Source organism: Pelodiscus sinensis, chromosome 2 (genome assembly GCF_052426305.1).
Source record: "Pelodiscus sinensis isolate ZL-2025 chromosome 2, ASM5242630v1, whole genome shotgun sequence".
In the NCBI taxonomy this organism is placed as follows: domain Eukaryota; kingdom Metazoa; phylum Chordata; order Testudines; family Trionychidae; genus Pelodiscus; species Pelodiscus sinensis.
In genome coordinates this window covers 36276541-36287371 of record NC_143053.1, presented here as the reverse complement: position 1 = coordinate 36287371, position 10831 = coordinate 36276541, and positions in this window count along the sequence as shown.

The window sequence follows — 10831 nt, the reverse complement described above, 5'->3', positions numbered from 1 at the left end:
CGGCTTGGTTCTGTCTATATAAAACGCCAGTGCCCTTTTCACGGCAAGGGAGTGCAAAGCCCGCTCCCTAGGGGAGCTGTGGTGCTTGGGAAAGAAAAACCGGGCGGTATATGTCTTGTGACGTATGAAAGGCCGACGCCACCTTGGGTGGGGATGCAGACGAACTGTGTCTGCGAACACTAAGTATGGGGGCTCCACGTCAGGGCACGCAGTTCAGAAACCCGATGTGCTGACATAATGGCGACTATAAAAGCCACCTTTAGCGACAGAAACCTAAGAGAGCAGGATGCCAGGGGTTCGAAGGGGGGACCCAGAGCTTATTTAGCACCAGGTTGTGGGCCCAGTGCAGCATCAGGGCCCTTACATGGGGAATCAGTTTATCCAAGCCCTTCAGGAACCTCTTCACCAGGGAGTCAGTGAACAGAGACCCGTCCCCTGATCCCTCGTGAAACACCATTAGGGATGCCAAATGCACCCTCACTGACGGAGCGGACAGGCCCGCCTGTTGCAGCCCAAGTAGTTAATCCAAAATCAGGAGGACAGGAGCCAAAATCAGGAGGACAGGAGGGGCAAACACCCTTACCCTGAGCCCAGGCTGAGAAACTTCCATTTGGCGGCATATGATCGCCTGGTGGCCGGTTTCCGACTGCCTAGGAGGATCTCTTGCACCCCCCTAGAACAGACCCTCTCGGGGGACTTCAGCCATGGATAAGCCATGCCGTCAGGTGGAGGGACTGTACATCCGGGTGGTACAGGATGCCCTCTTCCCCCCCGCCCCCACTCCTCCGTCCTGAGTAACTAGGTCCGGAGTCAGCAGCAGACGACAAGGGCGGGCCACCACCATTTCCCACAGGATGGGATACCAAAACTGCCTGGGCCAATCTGGGGCTATCAGGATCACCCGAGACCTTGGTCCTGGTAAGCACCCTGGGAACTAGCGGGAATGGGGGAAACATGTAAAGCAAGCCTAGAGGTCAGGGCGTCCCCTCTCGAGCCCTCTCCCAGGCCCAGAGGGGAAAAGTAATGGGGACATTTCATGTTCCCCTCGGTAGCAAAAAGATCCAGTAGGGGACGACCCCACATCCAGAAGAGGTGCGCCACCACCTCCCACTTCAAGCACCACTCGTGGACTCTGAAGGACCTGCTCAGTGAGTCTGCTAACGTATTCACGCACCCCGGTAAGTATGCCGCCTGTAACTGGATGCGGTGGACTATGCAGGATTCCCACAGGAGAGCCGCCTCCTGACACAGCGGGGATGATCGGACTCCCCCCTGCTTGTTTATGTAGAAAACAGACGCGGTATTGTCCAGCAGCACAGACACCGGTTTCCCCGAGAGCACAGTCAGGAAGACTTTGTGGGCCCTCCTGACTGCCCTCAATTCCCGGACATTTATATGCAACCCCCTCTCCTGGGGGGTCCACAACCCCTGTGTCCTGCGGCACTGCAAGTGTGCCCCCCAACCATTGTCAGAAGCACCCGTGATGAGTTGGGCCGATGGCAGTTCTGCACGGTAGGGGACTCCTGAACACACCTTGCTCTCCAATGTCCGCCAACTGAGCGAGGCGAGGACTCCCTCCGGCACTGTAAGGATCCAGTCTCAACTGTCTCTGGCCTGGTTGAACGACCCCACCAACCACGCCTGCAGCGGCCTGAGCCTCAGTCTGGTGTGCCTGACAACATAGGTGCAGGCTGCCATATGGCCCAGCAGTCTCATGCACGACCGTGCCATCGTCAGCGGCGACTGCCGCAGGGCAGACACCAGGGTCTTTATGGCCTGGAACCTGGATAGTGGGAGGTAAGTGCACCCTGTCTTGGCAGACAGGGCTGCCCCCATGAACTCTATGTTCTGGGTAGGGGTAAGTTTCGACTTTTCCTCGTTCACTGCAAGACTCAGTCTGTCGAAAAGGGACTGTACCAACCCTATCTGCGAGAGGACCTGTTTTTTTGAGCAGCCTCTGAAAAGCCAGTCGTCCAAATATGGAAAAACCTGGACTACCATCTGCCTGAGATAGGCTGCCACCACCGCCAGACACTTCGTAAACACCCTGGGGGCCGTCGACAGCCCAAAGGGGAGGACTGTAAACTGGAAGTGTTGGTAGGATACCACAAACTGGAGGAACCTCCTGTGGTTCGCCCGAATTGACACATGAAAGTAGGCGTCCTTTAAAATCGAAGGCCGCATTCCAATCACCCTTGTCCAGTACTGGAATAATTGAGGCCAGGGTTACCATCCAGAACTTTTCCCTTTTTATGTGCATGTTGAGGGCCCTGAGGTCTAGGATGGGCCGAAGCCCTGCCTTTGGCTTTGGGATAATAAAATAATGGGAATAGTATCCCCTGCCCTCCTGATGGGGAGGGACCCTTTCCACCGCCCCTTTCTCTAGGAGAGTGAGGACCTCCTGCTCTAGGAGGGCCTCGTGAGATGGGTCCCCAAAGAGGGACGTGGAAGGGAGAAGGGAAGAGTAAGGGCCCAGGAAGGGAATAGAGTAGCCCTGAGACACAATGTCCAGCACCCACTTGTCTGAGGTGACAACCAACCAGGCCTAGGCAAAGTGGGACAGCCTGTCTCCAAAAGGGGGGGAGATAATGGCCATCAGTATGCGGTCCCCTAGCGCACCCTCAAAACTGCTGCTTGGGAAGAGAGGGAGGGGGCTGAGTGGGGCCCCTGCCTGCCTCCTGTCACGGCCGGCGGCGCCTGTGGCGAGCCCCCAGACCCTGCCCCTGGGTAAAACCCCCGGACGGACCACGTGGTCTACTCTGCCAATAGTCAGGCCATGCGGCTTGTGGAGGGCCCCTATGTGGCTGCTGATACGGTAACAGCCTACGTTGGGGGGCCGGGGTGTGGATACCCAATGACTGAAGAGTCGACCTGGTATCCTTTAGGCTAAGAAGCCTGGAGTCAGTATTCTCTGCCAACAGGGCTTTCCTGTCGAACGGCAGGTCCTGGATTGTGGTCTGTAAGTCTAACGGGATCCCCGAGACCTGCAGGCAGATGCTGCACCTCATTACCATGCCCGACTCCATCGTCCTGGCCGCAGAGTCGACAGCATCCAGAGATGCCTGCAGGGCAGCGCGAGCAATCATTCTGCCCTTTGTGGCCAGGGCGGAGAACTCCTGTCTGTCCTCCGGGGGCAATCTGTCACAGAACCGGTCCATCACTAGCCAGGTGTTCTAGGCGTAGCGACTGAGCATGGCCTGCTGGTTGGCAATACGCAGCTGCACCCCCCCTGTCGCGTAAACCTTGCGCCCCATCAGATCCAAACACGTAGGTTCTTTAGCCTTAGGGGATGGGCCCGGCTGCCCCTGCCCCTCCTGGGCAGCTGCCTGGGCCACCATAGATTCCAGTACGGGATGCGAATAGAGGTGCTCATGCCCCGACTGGGGGACACAGTACCTCCTCTCGAGCCCTTTGAGCATCGGGGAGATAGAGGCCGGCATCTGCCACAGCGTACTGGTGATCTTTGCCACCTTCTTATTGAGTGGCAGTGCTAACTTCGCCGGAGCATCATCTGTCCACCATCGGATCTGACTCCTCGGTCACAGGCTCCACCGTGTTACCAGATTTGCCCAATACCCTGGGGTATGCTCATTTATCAGGGTTACCCTTATGGGACTGGGGGAAGGTTGACAGTTCTATCAGTGTGCTGTTGGTGCTTACTTGGGCTCTCATATGGAGCTGAATTCTCCCTGCTGCCAATTCCCCCTCCCACTGGAGCTCTCCTGCAGGAACTAGGTTCCTCAGGATGGGGTTCTTCCCACCTTAGCAACACACACAGACACTCACACCCACTAATCAAAGCACGTCTGAGAGGACTGGGTACTCAGCACTCACAAGCTGACCCCCTCATATGTCCCTGGACTCAGCTGGCTGGGTTTCACAGCAATGCCACACTGCACCCTCATGTGCCTTTGGACTCCGTGGGCTGGATTAAACAGCACTTTAAGCTGCCATCCTCATAAGCCCCCAGGTTCAGCACCCCTTATCCCACTTTCACACCACAGTCATTCACAGGTAAACCACACGATGAGCAAACCCCACAGGATTTTGGGCACTCCAGGGATCTTTTGCTTGGGTACAAGAAGCGTTGTTGCAGAGCGAATGGGGAAGCCAAAACAACACCCCTTAAGGAAGAGTGAGCAAAAGAGAAAGAAAGAGAGAGAAGCAACCAGCTTAACAATGAAAGTGATTTATTTCTGAGTAGTGAATAGATATCAAACAGTTACAATATTAAATCTAACAATTACAATATTAAATCTAAATTGAAGCTGCTTACAAATGTTAGGTAACCATATAACAGTTTACACAGGGCAGGGTCAGGAGGCTATGCTTAGAGAGATAGGAGAGAGAGAGAGAGAGAGAGAGAAAGAGAGAGAGAGAGAGACCTCACCACTCCACGGAGCTTGCACTGATCGGGGTTCCCAGATGATGATGGTAGCCGGGGGTCCAGAGGGCAGGAGAAAAGCAGGACAGAGCCCCCAGCACGATCAGACAGGAGATGAAGAAGTCTCAATGGAACTGATGCAGTTTAAGTCCAGGTATCAGAACAGTTTTCTTGGGGCAAGGATAGGAGTTTTATAGAGATAGTTCAAAGAGAAAGAGGAGAGACAATAGAGACTGATCACCCCTGGTTATGGGTGATGTTCCTTGAACGAGCTCACAATGCAACTTGGCAGTTTCAGTATTTTAGATGTCAATAGGGTCGTTACTAGAATTGGTCTGATAATGACTAATTTGGGTGTGAGCAGGCTTAGGTTCATTAGCATCTGGAGCAGGGATTTCCCATCAGGCAGTGCTTCTCTGCTTTCGGTGTCCCATAGTTCAGTGCGGTTCCTGCCTTGGAAGAGCTGCTCTCCATTCTGTATGCTAATGAGATGTCCCTCTGTTCCATCTTTAATGTAAATGAGGCTGGGGTGTTTCCTTAATTGTATCACCCTTGTCTGAAGCAGTTTAGGTGTGTCTTCCCTGGCCTTTTCTTTGCTTTGTCTTTGATTCTAGCAGAGGCCTGAGGGAGGGGAATGGTTTTCCATGAGTGTCACTCCCTGACTCCCCAAGAGCACAAGGCTGACAGGTGACCATGTTCTGGTTCCCCAATAATCACAGAGCTGGTGGGTAACAAGTGGGACCCCAAGATTTGTGGCCAGCCGGCACAGCAGCTCTTGGTGGGATCTAGCATCCATGGCTGGCATAGCCAGGGCCGGGTCAGCCAGGGCCTCATCAGGGGACAATGAAGATGTCAACTCGTGACTCAGGACCGGCTGCTCCACCACACCCTGGATGGGGGCTGGTTGTTGCGGCCTCCCGGGCTGCTGTTGGGCCCCTGCCCTCGGGTCACCGGGGTCCAGGTGGCCCCTGGGGCTAGCCCCTTTAGGTGAGGGTGGGGCTCTGGAAAGGGAGGCCAAGGGCGCGGACCTCTGCCGCGAGCCACTGACAGACCCCGAAGGGAGGAGTGATCCCTGCTACTGGTGATAAGCCCAGGGTGTCCAAAAGGGCCAGGGCTGTTGGACCTGCGGCAGCCATGTCTACTCAAATCCCTGTGGTGCCATTGGGTTCCAGGAATGGGATCGGTACTGGGACGACAACCGCAAAGATCCCACAGAACGCAGGGACTCTGCCTCGGACTCCGAAGACAGTTCGGACGCCGACCATGGCAGTGCCAACGAAGGCTGACCCTGTACCGCTCCCGGGCAGAACCTCGCCATCAACTCCGGCTTCCCTGCGTGGGGACGGAGCTGCAGGGGACGGAGCTGCGGGTGTGGCGGCAGTGGCACCGGGCCACACGCTGCTTGCGGTGCCAGTAGAGCCGGAGCCTGTGGTGCCTACAGGTACGGTGCCGGCGGCACCTGCAACATCGGAAGGGCTTGCGGTGCCGGCACGGGCAGAGCCAACAAGGCTGGTACTTGGGGCCACAGGGTGCATGGGTGCCGGCAGTGAAGCCTCCCAGATCGGCTGGGCAGGAGACTGCGGCACAGTCTGCCCTCGTACCACTGTGGCCGGCAGCGATAGACGGTCCCTCGACTCTACCGGTGCCGGCCGGAGCTCCGAGGCCCGGGAGACCAACAACCATTACCGTCACGTAAAAAAACTGAGGAGGGGGAGAGCCGGCAGGGTACTTATGCTCCGCTATAGCAGTGCCACTCCAGGGGGCAACCTGCCAGCCCGACGGGTACCACTGGGGAAAAAATGCTCCAGGAACTGTGCACGCAGCGCGCATGCACCTCATTTGAATGGACATGAGCAATCACTCGAAGAAGAAACCCCTATGACTAAAATGGCCATCGGAGCTTTCTTGGGCTAGAGAGTGTCCACACTGCCATGGATGCTTTTGTACAAAAGCACAGCTCGCACATGGCAGTGTGGACGTGTTCCTGCACAAGAAACCGCCAGTGTAGACACAGGCTAAGAGTTTCCTCCCATAAGCAAAATGAATTTTGTGTTGTGCACCAGTACTGAGTTCATGTGGCTTGTTTGGATGTGCCACTGTGGCACCCAAGTTATTAATAAATATCTTATAAACCTCTACCTTTTCCCTCTGCTGCCATGTCTCCCCTTGCTTCATCAGCTCCCCTGGTGCCTGCTGCCCCCAACCTCCCACCCTCCTCTGCTGTCCTGACTCCTGCCTTTCTCACTGCTGTCAGCCTTCCTGAGACCTGCCCCCCCCACTCGCCCTTCTCTCTCCCCGTGCCCACTCCTCCAGTAGCCCCACTCTGATCGTGTGAGCGACCCCTCCTCATCCCCTCTCCTAACACCTCCCTCTACACACCTGCCTTGCCCCTCTCCTCTGGTACTGGTCCCTCCCCTGAAGGTGTCTGCCCTTCTGCTTCACCCCCAGAATCCCCTGGCACCTGCGCCTTCTCTTACTCCTGCACCCTCTTGGTGCCTCCCCCTTCCCTCACTGCCACTACCCCCTTTGCCCTCTTTTTCCCTGATGCCCATCCCCTCACCACCCTCTGCCCCCATTCCCCTCATGCCCCCGTGCCCTTACACATGACTTGCTCCATCCCGGCCTTCCTCATGCCCACCCCTTCTTTCAAGCCTTCTCCCAGCACCTCCACCGCCAGCCCCCAACGCCCTTATCCTCTCCCCTCCCAGCATCACCCTGTCCCTCTCCCACTGACACCTCCCCTCCTGCCTTTTTCCTCATTGTCTGCACTTGGTCCCCTGGCATTTCTCTCTACTCTACCCTGTCCCTTTGGTGCCTTCCCCTTTCTTCCCCCTCTCCCCTCCTCCTCCGCACAAGCCCCTTCGTCTCCCAGCCCTTCCCCTAGTTTCCTCCCTTCTCCTCCCCCTCTGCCCAAGCCCCTTCCTCTCTCAGCCCTCCCCCTCCCCTACCTTCTGCCTTCCATTTTGCGGGGCCGGAGTCTGTGCTCCATCCCCAGACTCTGAACCCACAACTCAGCTGCATGGCGCAACGCAGCGCCCAGCAGTTTTAAAATCCCTGGCCGTGACGTTATGGCATGCCCGGGCATCTCCCTGCCTACCGGTTTGAGCACGCCGCGCATGGCAGCAATAGCCAGCAAGGGGGAGCTCAGTGAAGGTTGCACACGGCCAGGACCAGGGCCGGGGGAGAGACGCTCTGGGGCCAGGGTGGGAGGATGTGCAGGGGGGCCGGGGCCCACTCCAGCTCCAAATATTGGTGGAGCCTGGGCACCACAAGCCCATACAACTCGCCGCCCATGCTTGGTTGTCTTGATCTTGGAAGACAGAGAGAAACCTGTGGGGAACAGCCTCACTGCCAGAGACAGGGAGCTGGATGCTACAGCATCATTGGAAATAAGGGCTTTGAAAGGGCCTCCTCAGCCAGGCCTGCTGTTGCCCAAGTGCTCCTTCACTGCCAAATATTTCTACTCAGTGCCCAGTTATCACAAGGCTCTCTACTTATTTCCCAAACATTTGATCTTCATTTAGAATTTCTTGGCTTGCACACGGTGTAGTTTTTAATATCATCTTTGCCTTGTAGCAGACATACAGTAACTGTTAGGTCTTCTCCACACCAGCTGTATCGCAGCACAATTCTTAGTCTAGGGCAGAGGTCTACAACCTTTTTAACCACAAAGTCACTTTTTCAATTTCAGTGCAATGTAAGCTTTACCTCAAACCCAAATATCCTTGGCCCACTTCCTTCCCCCCGCTTCTCTGAGGCCCTGCCCCTGCTCCTCCCCTTCTCTCAGGCCTCACCCTGCTCATTCCATCCCCCTTCCTTCCCTGGCCTCACTCACTTGCACCAGGCTGGGGTAGGGGGTGCAGGCTCTGTTCTTGGGCCAAGGAGTTTGGGAGGGGCTCCAGGCTTAGTCCAGAGTACGGGATTGGGGTTCAGGAGGAGTTTCAGGGTACAAGCTCTAGGAAGGAGTTTGAGTGCAGGGGACTCACATCTAAGGAAGGAGGTTGGGTGCAGGAGGTGGTTCAGGAAGCAGGCTCTGGATGGGCACTGCTTAACTGAGATGGCTTCCAAGTGATGGAGCAGTGGGTTTAAGGCAGGTTTACTCTGACCCTGACCTTGCACCACTCCTGAAAGCAGCTGGCAAGTACAGCAATGGCTCTGGGGTGCTGTGTGCTGCCCTGTATCTATAGTCACTAAGACCACAGCTTCTACTGGCTGCTGTTCCCGTTATTGATCAATAGGAGCTGTAGGAGTGGAGTCTGCAGGCAAGTACAGCATGTGGAGAGCCCCTACTCTGCCTCAGGGGCTGCAGGAACATGCCAGCCACTTCCAGAGGCAGCAGTTACCACAGAGATAATTACACCAGTCACAAGTTAGGCTTTTTAGAACTCACTAGTCAAAGAATTAAATTTAAGCATAAGAAATGAAAATTATGAAATGCACAGATCAGTCAAAAACTAAAAATAACCCATTTTGCCAGCAGTAACAGAAGTAACTACAATCCTCCATGAGTGTGTCAAGTCCGGAGAGGAGTGTGAAGGACAGTTTGTGTTTGTGAGAATCACAGACACACACAGTTGCCACGCTCCCTCCATCTCCTCTGGGTGGGGACAGGGTACAGAAGCGGGGGAAGGAGGGACATCCTGACATCAGTGCCCCCTCTTCTCCCTCCCACACCCTGCACAGCAAATAGGAGGCTCCCAGGTGGGCAGCTCCAAGGCAGAGGGCAAAAGCAGCATGACAGTGGGGGGAGGGGCAACTTAAGTGCCAGCGCTTGATAGCTTCCTGGTCAAGCCAGTCAGGATCACCTTTCAGAGGCTCCAAGATCTACTGGTTGGTGACCACTGGTCTAGGGATTCTAGTCTTATTTGAGCTCCATATATCCACTGGACTTTTATGCATGCTTGCCATACATAGCCTCTCACCACTGGGAAGGCATAGAAGAGGGAAGCCAGTTATTCTCAGGAGGGAGATCAACATGTAGTCAATTACACAATTAAGCAATAAGCCTGGGCTCATGGGTTAATTTTGTCAACTACACACACTTTCCTGCCCCTCCTCCAGCTGCCTTGATATTAGGGGTGGAGGGGGGGGGGGAAGAGCAGGAGACCATGCACAGGAGGAGCTGGCTTCAAGCAGGATTTATGAGACAAGCAGCATGGAGAGGGAGAGGGAGAGGGAGAGGGGCAGGCTGGAGCCAATAGGAGTGGGAAGCCAGCTTTCCAGCAGGCTCCCCGTGTGTGCCAGCTACAAGGACCCACCTACCCCCTTCCTACTGCCTTCTACAGAGGCAGCAAGGTGGGGGCAGGTAGAAGCCAGTGCTGGAGGGAGCTGGCTCAAAAGCCCATTACCCCTAGCACCACCTCAGCGGTACTGCCTGCTCACCCACCCTCTACACTGATGCATCTACAATGGGGGGGGGAGAGAGGGGCACAAGAGAGGCAGCTGTGAATCAGCCTCTGTCCATTGTGGGGGGAGGGGGTGTCCAAGCTCCCAATGAACAGAGGCTACTACACATCCCATGAAGCAGTCTCTGTCAACAGCAAGCCTGGGCCTGCCGCAGACAGAGGCTAGTCCATGGTAGCAGCCCCTGTCCTTAAGGAGTTCCCTGTGGACAGGGGCTGCTGCCACCCTGTGCTGCTGTCTCTGATACAGCCTGTTAAGCTGCAGGAGGCCATATGCAGGCCTGGCAGGCAGGAGCTCTCCCTGAGCACAGTAACCCCCCCGCATTGCCACTGGGGGAAGCATGGGTAATACAGAGGCAGCAGTGCAGGGTTGCAGGGGGCTTCCCAAGAGCGGGGATAGGGCACTGGCTGCCTAATAGTCGTGTAACCGCTAAGATTTCATATGGTTACATGACTATTCAGTTACACAATATCTAACATCCCTAATTCTCAATGGTTGATTTATAGAAGAGATGGGGAGAGATGTTTGTTCTAGATGCGGAAGAATTTTCCTTCACTTAAGTGAAAAAGTACATGATGAACAATAAACTAGCTTATAGGCATCAGTACTTCACAGACTACATCAGAGATCTACTAACATGCATCTATTAAGAGAGTAAGTCTGGTGTTCTCTAGCTGAAAACAGATGGATAACCGCACATAAGTTTCTCTTTACAGCTTGGCTATTTCGGCCAGCTGATGAAGACACTTCTCTAAGCCTGTATTGCTCCTACAAATAACTTAGCATTAGGACAATGGGTCTACGCCTTAACTTCATAACAGAACCTTCATTGGAGCACCTCTTGCCAAAGCCCCTCATTTTCACTGAGTGGTTTGCTGAAGCTGTTATTTTGTGAACCAAGAAAAAAAGATCCCAGCCAGTCTGAGAACCACTGAATTTATAGTCAAGTCAAAACGTGGTCATCATTACTTATATTTGCCCTGCTGACCAACTTTGCATAGCTCCTTGACAACAGCCAATTATTTCAGTAAGCCCACTCAAATT